At 45.8% G+C, this 8,897-nt stretch overlaps 2 non-coding genes across 2 annotated transcripts; both read right to left on the bottom strand.

The window, feature by feature from the left end:
• Positions 1 to 4,957: 4,957 nt before the first annotated feature.
• On the bottom strand, positions 4,958 to 5,030 carry Trnak-cuu (transfer RNA lysine (anticodon CUU)). The gene has a single exon. It is a non-coding gene; the product is annotated as a tRNA-Lys (tRNA).
• Positions 5,031 to 5,983: 953 nt separating this feature from the next.
• Positions 5,984 to 6,056, bottom strand: Trnak-cuu (transfer RNA lysine (anticodon CUU)). Its single transcript has one exon. It is a non-coding gene; the product is annotated as a tRNA-Lys (tRNA).
• Between the last annotated feature and the right edge of the window lie 2,841 nt (positions 6,057 to 8,897).

The following is an 8,897-nucleotide window of genomic DNA, read 5'->3' as shown; positions in this document are numbered from 1 at the left end:
CTTTCTCCTGTGAGGATGGAACTTCCGATGCCTGGTTTATTAGAGCAGTGCTCTACCACTGAGCTAAAGAGGCGCGGCCTAGCGGTACTCTTGGGTACTTCGTCCTTACGGTCGTCTGCATCATCAGACTTCAGCTGACAACACTTCATATTACCGGCTAATATTTGCAGCTATGGCGACCCATTACTGCTTGGCTACACATCTGACACGTAACCGATGTGCTCTCCAAACAACAACACTTGCATTTCAGAACATGTCTTCCACACATGTCTACAAAATCACCTTCACATTCAAATACAGTTTCCTTGTGACTGACAGAGACGTAGGCAAAGTTTAAAGTTGCTATTTCCATTACATCTCCTTAATCAGAAAAACGGTAATTACATCTGCAGCGGAACAAAATTCCGCTCCGCCCAGCGTGCGGCTCGAACCCAAGACCCTAGGATTAAGAGTCTTACGCTCTACCGACTGAGCTAGCCGGCTACCTCGGTGAATACCTGCCGGATAGCACGTCACACAGTACTCGTTTGGGTTGGGTGGTCCCATACAGAATCTCTCCATGCAGCCTAATGTTTTCCTAACGTCACACTCGTCACGTACTTCACTTTTATGTCATAATCATTTCTGAGAGGTAAAGAAATTGCATGACAGCATGCAGAGCTAGTGGCGTCAAAATTAACACACATACTTTATCTGACTCAAAAGCCGAACGAGTTACTCTCCGACGTTGTTTTAGATGTGCAAGTGCCAGTCAAAACTCGCGGTGTCGGCACTCTGCCGACCATTTCGCTAGTTAACACCGGTCTTGTTGTGTGTGTTTCAAGCTCAAGAGCATTTCGAAGCAAAAAATGGTCAACAGCAACATTCAGACGGTTTCGTACTGCTCAATTGCTACATTAAAACGGTATGTTTCTTTTTCAGAACTGGAAAAAAACGAGCGTGACAACATTCGAACCTGTAAGCATCAGATCCGAAGCCCGACGCCTTATCCATTAGGCCACATGGTCACTGACGACCAACTATATCATGTATACGACTCATCTCGAAACGCCCACACCCCTGAGGATTTGTGTTTTCGTTTTACAAAGCAGCTGCCCCTTACTCTTCCCCACCCATTCGTTACATTCAACCTCTTACGAGACCGACCAAATATAGACTGAGAAACAAGACCACACACTTTGTGCATTCGGAATCAAAGGCAGGGCGTCCCTCGAACGTTTGCTACGATGGCCATTTGCTACTTCTGCAGAAGCGGCGACGACGACGACGACGACGACGACGACCGCGAGAGGCTCTGAGATATGTGAGAAATACATCTATAAAATGTAATTCAGACTGCCTCGTCCCACATTATGCTGTACCGCTTTGGCAAATGCTTTATCTGCGCCATTCGCCTTAATCACATCTGAGAGTAATTCTTAAAAAAAACGCCTGTCGCTAATTGTTCGTCATCACAGATACTGTTTGCTATACGGCCACGACGCGCAACTGATTTCCTAAATTCATCTTTCTCCTGTGAGGATGGAACTTCCGATGCCTGGTTTATTAAAGCAGTGCTCTACAACTGAGCTAAAGAGGCGCGGCCTAGCGGTACTCTTGGGTACTTCGTATTTACGGTCGTCTGCATCATCAGACTTCAGCTGACAACACTTCATATTACCGGCTAATATTTGCAGCTATGGCGACCCATTACTGCTTGGCTACACATCTGACACGTAACCGATGTGCTCTCCAAACAACAACACTTGCATTTCAGAACATGTCTTCCACACATGTCTACAAAATCACCTTCACATAAAAATACAGTTTCCTTGTGACTGACAGAGACGTAGGCAAAGTTTAAAGTTGCTATTTCCATTACATCTCCTTAATAAGAAAAACGGTAATTTACATCTGCAGCGGAACAAAATTCCGCTCCGCCCAGCGTGTGGCTCGAACCCAAGACCCTAGGATTAAGAGTCTGATGCTCTACCGACTGAGCTAGCCGGCTACCTCGGTGAATACCTGCCGGATAGCACGTCACACAGTACTCGTTTCGGTTGGGTGGTCCCATACAGAATCTCTCCATGCAGCCTAATGTTTTCCTAACGTCACACTCGTCACGTACTTCACTTTTATGTCATAATCATTTCTGAGAGGTAAAGAAATTGCATGACAGCATGCAGAGCTAGTGGCGTCAAAATTAACACACATACTTTATGTGACTCAAAAGCCGAACGAGTTACTTTCCGACGTTGTTTTAGATGTGCAAGTGCCAGTCAAAACTCGCGGTGTCGGCACTCTGCCGACCATTTCGCTAGTTAACATCGGTCTTGTTGTGTGTGTTTCAAGCTCAAGAGCATTTCGAAGCAAAAAATGGTCAACAGCAACATTCAGACGGTTTCGTACTGCTCAATTGCTACATTAAAACGGTATGTTTCTTTTTCAGAACTGGAAAAAAACGAGCGTGACAACATTTGAACCTGTAATCATCAGATCCGAAGTCCGACGCCTTATCCATTAGGCCACATGGTCACTGACGACCAACCGTATCATGTATACGACTCATCTCGAAACGCTCACACCCCTGAGGATTTGTGTTTTCGTTTTACACAGCCGCTGCCCCTTGCTCTTTCCCACCCATTCGTTACATTCAACCTCTTACGAGACCGACCAAATATAGACTGAGAAACAAGACCACACACCTTGTGCATTCGGAATCGAAGGCAGGGCGTCAATCGCCGCATTTGCTACGATGGCCATTTGCTACTTATGCAGAAGCGGCGGCGGCGACGACGACGACGACGACGACGACCGCGAGAGGCTCTGAGATATGTGAGAAATACATCTATAAAATGTAATTCAGACTGCTTCGTCCCACTTTATGCTGTACCGCTTTGGCAAATGCTTTATCTGCGCCATTCGCCTTAATCACATCTGAGAGTAATTCTTAAAAAAAACGCCTGTCGCTAATTGTTCGTCATCACAAATACTGTTTGCTATACGGCCACGACGCGCAACTGATTTCCAAAATTCATCTTTCTCCTGTGTGGATGGAACGTCCGATGCCTGGATTATGAGAGCAGTGCTCTACCACTGAGCTAAAGAGGCGCGGCCTAGCGGTACTCTTGGGTACTTCGTCCTTACGGTCGTCTGCATCATCAGACTTCAGCTGACAACACTTCATATTACCGGCTTATATTTGCAGCTATGGCGACCCATTACTGCTTGGCTACACATCTGACACGTAACCGATGTGCTCTCCAAACAACAACACTTGCATTTCAGAACATGTCTTCCACACATGTCTACAAAATCACCTTCACATAAAAATACAGTTTCCTTGTGACTGACAGAGACGTAGGCAAAGTTTAAAGTTGCTATTTCCATTACATCTCCTTAATCAGAAAAACGGTAATTTACATCTGCAGCGGAACAAAATTCCGCTCCGCCCAGCGTGTGGCTCGAACCCAACACCCTAGGATTAAGAGTCTGACGCTCTACCGACTGAGCTAGCCGGCTACCTCGGTGAATACCTGCCGGATAGCACGTCACACAGTACTCGTTTCGGTTGGGTGGTCCCATACAGAATCTCTCCATGCAGCCTAATGTTTTCCTAACGTCACACTCGTCACGTACTTCACTTTTATGTCATAATCATTTCTGAGAGGTAAAGAAATTGCATGACAGCATGCAGAGCTAGTGGCGTCAAAATTAACACACATACTTTATGTGACTCAAAATCCGAACGAGTTACTTTCCGACGTTGTTTTAGATGTGCAAGTGCCAGTCAAAACTCGCGGTGTCGGCACTCTGCCGACCATTTCGCTAGTTAACATCGGTCTTGTTGTGTGTGTTTCAAGCTCAAGAGCATTTCCAAGCAAAAAATGGTCAACAGCAACATTCAGACGGTTTCGTACTGCTCAATTGCTACATTAAAACGGTATGTTTCTTTTTCAGAACTGGAAAAAAACGAGCGTGACAACATTTGAACCTGTAATCATCAGATCCGAAGTCCGACGCCTTATCCATTAGGCCACATGGTCACCGACGACCAACCATATCATGTATACGACTCATCTCGAAACGCTCACACCCCTGAGGATTTGTGTTTTCGTTTTACACAGCCGCTGCCCCTTGCTCTTTCACACCCATTCGTTACATTCAACCTCTTACGAGTCCGACCAAATATAGACTGAGAAACAAGACCACACACTTTGTGCATTCGGAATCGAAGGCAGGGCGTCCCTCGCCGCATTTGCTACGATGGCCATTTGCTAGTTCTGCAGAAGCGGCGGCGGCGACGGCGACGACGACGACGACGACGACGACGACGACGACGACCGCGAAAGGCTCTGACATATGTGAGAAATACATCTATAAAATGTAATTCAGACTGCCTCGTCCCATCTTATGCTGTACCGCTTTTTCAAATGCTTTATCTGCGCCATTCGCCTTAATCACATCTGAGAGTAATTCTTAAAAAAAACGCCTGTCGCTAATTGTTCGTCATCACAGATACTGTTTGCTATACGGCCACGACGCGCAACTGATTTCCAAAATTCATCTATCTCCTGTGTGGATGGAACGTCCGATGCCTGGTTTATTAGAGCAGTGCTCTACCACTGAGCTAAAGAGGCGCGGCCTAGCGGTACTCTTTGGTACTTCGTCCTTACGGTCGTCTGCATCATCAGACTTCAGCTGACAACACTTCATATTACCGGCTAATATTTGCAGCTATGGCGACCCATTACTGCTTGGCTACACATCTGACACGTAACCGATGTGCTCTCCAAACAACAACACTTGCATTTCAGAACATGTCTTCCACACATGTCTACAAAATCACCTTCACATTCAAATACAGTTTCCTTGTGACTGACAGAGACGTAGGCAAAGTTTAAAGTTGCTATTTCCATTACATCTCGTTAATCAGAAAAACGGTAATTTACATCTGCAGCGGAACAAAATTCCGTTCCGCCCAGCGTGTGGCTCGAACCCACGACCCTAAGAATAAGAGTCTGACGCTCTACCGACTGAGCTAGCCGGCTACCTCGGTGAATACCTGCCTGATAGCACGTCACACAGTACTCGTTTGGGTTGGGTGGTCCCATACAGAATCTCTCCATGCTGCCTAATGTTTTCCTAACGTCACACTCGTCACGTACTTCACTTTTATGTCATAATCATTTCTGAGAGGTAAAGATATTGCATGACAGCATGCAGAGCTAGTGGCGTCAAAATTAACACACATACTTTATGTGACTCAAAAGCCGAACGAGTTACTTTCCGACGTTGTTTTAGATGTGCAAGTGCCAGTCAAAACTCGCGGTGTCGGCACTCTGCCGACCATTTCGCTAGTTAACACCGGTCTTGTTGTGTGTGTTTCAAGCTCAAGAGCATTTCCAAGCAAAAAATGGTCAACAGCAACATTCAGACGGTTTTAGTACTGCTCAATTGCTACATTAAAACGGTATGTTTCTTTTTCAGAACTGGAAAAAATCGAGCGTGACAACATTCGAACCTGTAATCATCAGAACCGAAGTCCGACGCCTTATCCATATTTTTTTTTTTTTTTTTTGGGAAAATTCATCTTTCTCCTGGGTGGATGGAACGTCCGATGCCTGGTTTATTAGAGCAGTGCTCTACCACTGAGCTAAAGAGGCGCGGCCTAGCGGTACTCTTGGGTACTTCGTCCTTACGGTCGTCTGCATCATCAGACTTCAGCTGACAACACTTCATATTACCGGCTAATATTTGCAGCTATGGCGACCCATTACTGCTTGGCTACACATCTGACACGTAACCGATGTGCTCTCCAAACAACAACACTTGCATTTCAGAACATGTCTTCCACACATGTCTACAAAATCACCTTCACATTCAAATACAGTTTCCTTGTGACTGACAGAGACGTAGGCAAAGTTTAAAGTTGCTATTTCCATTACATCTCCTTAATCAGAAAAACGGTAATTTACATCTGCAGCGAAACAAAGTTCCGTTCCGCCCAGCGTGTGGCTCGAACCCACGACCATAGGATTAAGAGTCTGACGCTCTACCGACTGAGCTAGCCGGCTACCTCGTTGAATACCTGCCGGATTGCACGTCACACAGTACTCGTTTGGGTTGGGTGGTCCCATACAGAATCTCTCCATGCTGCCTAATGTTTTCCTAACGTCACACTCGTCACGTACTTCACTTTTATGTCATAATCATTTCTGAGAGGTAAAGAAATTGCATGACAGCATGCAGAGCTAGTGGCGTCAAAATTAACACACATACTTTATGTGACTCAAAAGCCGAACGAGTAACTTTCCGACGTTGTTTTAGATGTGCAAGTGCCAGTCAAAACTCGCGGTGTCGGCACTCTGAGGTCCATTTCGCTAGTTAACACCGGTCTTGTTGTGTGTGTTTCAAGCTCAAGAGCATTTCCAAGCAAAAAATGGTCAACAGCAACATTCAGACGGTTTCGTACTGCTCAATTGCTACATTAAAATGGTATTTTCTTTTTCAGAACTGGAAAAAAACGAGCGTGACAATATTCGAACCTGTAATCATCAGATCCGAAGTCCGACGCCTTATCCATTAGGCCACATGGTCACTGACGACCAACTATATCATGTATACGACTCATCTCGAAACGCTCACACCCCTGAGGATTTGTGTTTTCGTTTTACAAAGCCGCTGCCCCTTGCTCTTTCCCACCCATTCGTTACATTCAACCTCTTACGAGACCGACCAAATATAGACTGAGAAACAAGACCACACACTTTGTGCATTCGGAATCGAAGGCAGGGCGTCCCTCGCCACATTTGCTACGATGGCCATTTGCTACTTCTGCAGAAGCGGCGGCGGCGACGACGAAGACGACGACGACGACGACCGCGAGAGGCTCTGAGATATGTGAGAAATACATCTATAAAATACAATTCAGACTGCCTCGTCCCACTTAATGCTGTACCGCTTTGGCAAATGCTTTATCTGCGCCATTCGCCTTAATCACATCTGAGAGTAATTCTTAAAAAAAACGTCTGTCGCTAATTGTTCGTCATAACTGATACTGTTTGCTATAAGGCCACGACGCGCAACTGATTTCCAAAATTCATTTTTCTCCTGTGTGGATGGAACGTCCGATGCCTGGTTTATTAGAGCAGTGCTCTACCACTGAGCTAAAGAGGCGTGGCCTAGCGGTACTCTTGGGTACTTCGTCCTTACGGTCGTCTGCATCATCAGACTTCAGCTGACAACACTTCATATTACCGGCTAATATTTGCAGCTATGGCGACCCATTACTGCTTGGCTACACATCTGACACGTAACCGATGTGCTCTCCAAACAACAACACTTGCATTTCAGAACATGTCTTCCACACATGTCTACAAAATCACCTTCACATTCAAATACTGTTTCCTTGTGACTGACAGAGACGTAGGCAAAGTTTAAAGTTGCTATTTCCATTACATCTCCCTAATCAGAAAAACGGTAATTTACATCTGCAGCGGAACAAAATTCCGTTCCGCCCAGCGTGTGGCTCGAACCCAAGACCCTAGGATTAAGAGTCTGACGCTTTACCGACTGAGCTAGCCGGCTACCTCGGTGAATACCTGCCGGATAGCACGTCACACAGTACTCGTTTGGGTTGGGTGGTCCCATACAGAATCTCTCCATGCTGCCTAATGTTTTCCTAACGTCACACTCGTCACGTACTTCACTTTTATGTCATAATCATTTCTGAGAGGTAAAGAAATTGCATGACAGCATGCAGAGCTAGTGGCGTCAAAATTAACACACATACTTTATGTGACTCAAAAGCCGAACGAGTTACTTTCCGACGTTGTTTTAGATGTGCAAGTGCCAGTCAAAACTCGCGGTGTCGGCACTCTGCCGACCATTTCGCTAGTTAACACCGGCCTTGTTGTGTGTGTTTCAAGCTCAAGAGCATTTCCAAGCAAAAAATGGTCAACAGCAACATTCAGACGGTTTCTTACTGCTCAATTGCTACATTAAAACGGTATGTTTCTTTTTCAGAACTGGAAAAAAACGAGCGTTACAACATTCGAACCTGTAATCAGCAGCTCCGAAGTCCGACGCCTTATCCATTAGGCCACATGGTCACTGACGACCAACTATATCATGTATACGACTCATCTCGAAACGCTCACACCCCTGAGGATTTGTGTTTTCGTTTTACAAAGCCGCTGCCCCTTGCTCTTTCCCACCCATTCGTTACATTCAACCTCTTACGAGACCGACCAAATATAGACTGAGAAACAAGACCACACACTTTGTGCATTCGGAATCGAAGGCAGGGCGTCCCTCGCCGCATTTGCTACGATGGCCATTTGCTAGTTCTGCAGAAGCGGCGGCGGCGACGTCGACGACGACGACGACCGCGAGAGGCTCTGAGATATGTGAGAAATACATCTTTAAAATGTGATTCAGACTGCCTCGTCCCACTTTATGCTGTACCGCTTTGGCAAATGCTTTATCTGCGCCATTCGCCTTAATCACATCTGAGAGTAATTCTTAAAAAAAACGCCTGTCGCTAATTGTTCGTCATCACAGATACTGTTTGCTATACGGCCACGACGCGCAACTGATTTCCAAAATTCATGTTTCTCCTGTGTGGATGGAACGTCCGATGCCTGGTTTATTAGAGCAGTGCTCTACCACTGAGCTAAAGAGGCGCGGCCTAGCGGTACTCTTGGGTACTTCGTCCTTACGGTCGTCTGCATCATCAGACTTCAGCTGACAACACTTCATATTACCGGCTAATATTTGCAGCTATGGCGACCCATTACTGCTTGGCTACACATCTGACACGTAACCGATGTGCTCTCCAAACAACAACACTTGCATTTCAGAACATGTCTTCCACACATGTCTACAAAATCACCTTCACATTCAAATACAGTTTC

The sequence above is a fragment of the Schistocerca gregaria genome, chromosome 7 (genome assembly GCF_023897955.1).
Source record: "Schistocerca gregaria isolate iqSchGreg1 chromosome 7, iqSchGreg1.2, whole genome shotgun sequence".
Lineage (NCBI taxonomy): Eukaryota > Metazoa > Arthropoda > Insecta > Orthoptera > Acrididae > Schistocerca > Schistocerca gregaria.
This window is presented reverse-complemented; position numbering and strand designations above follow the sequence as displayed.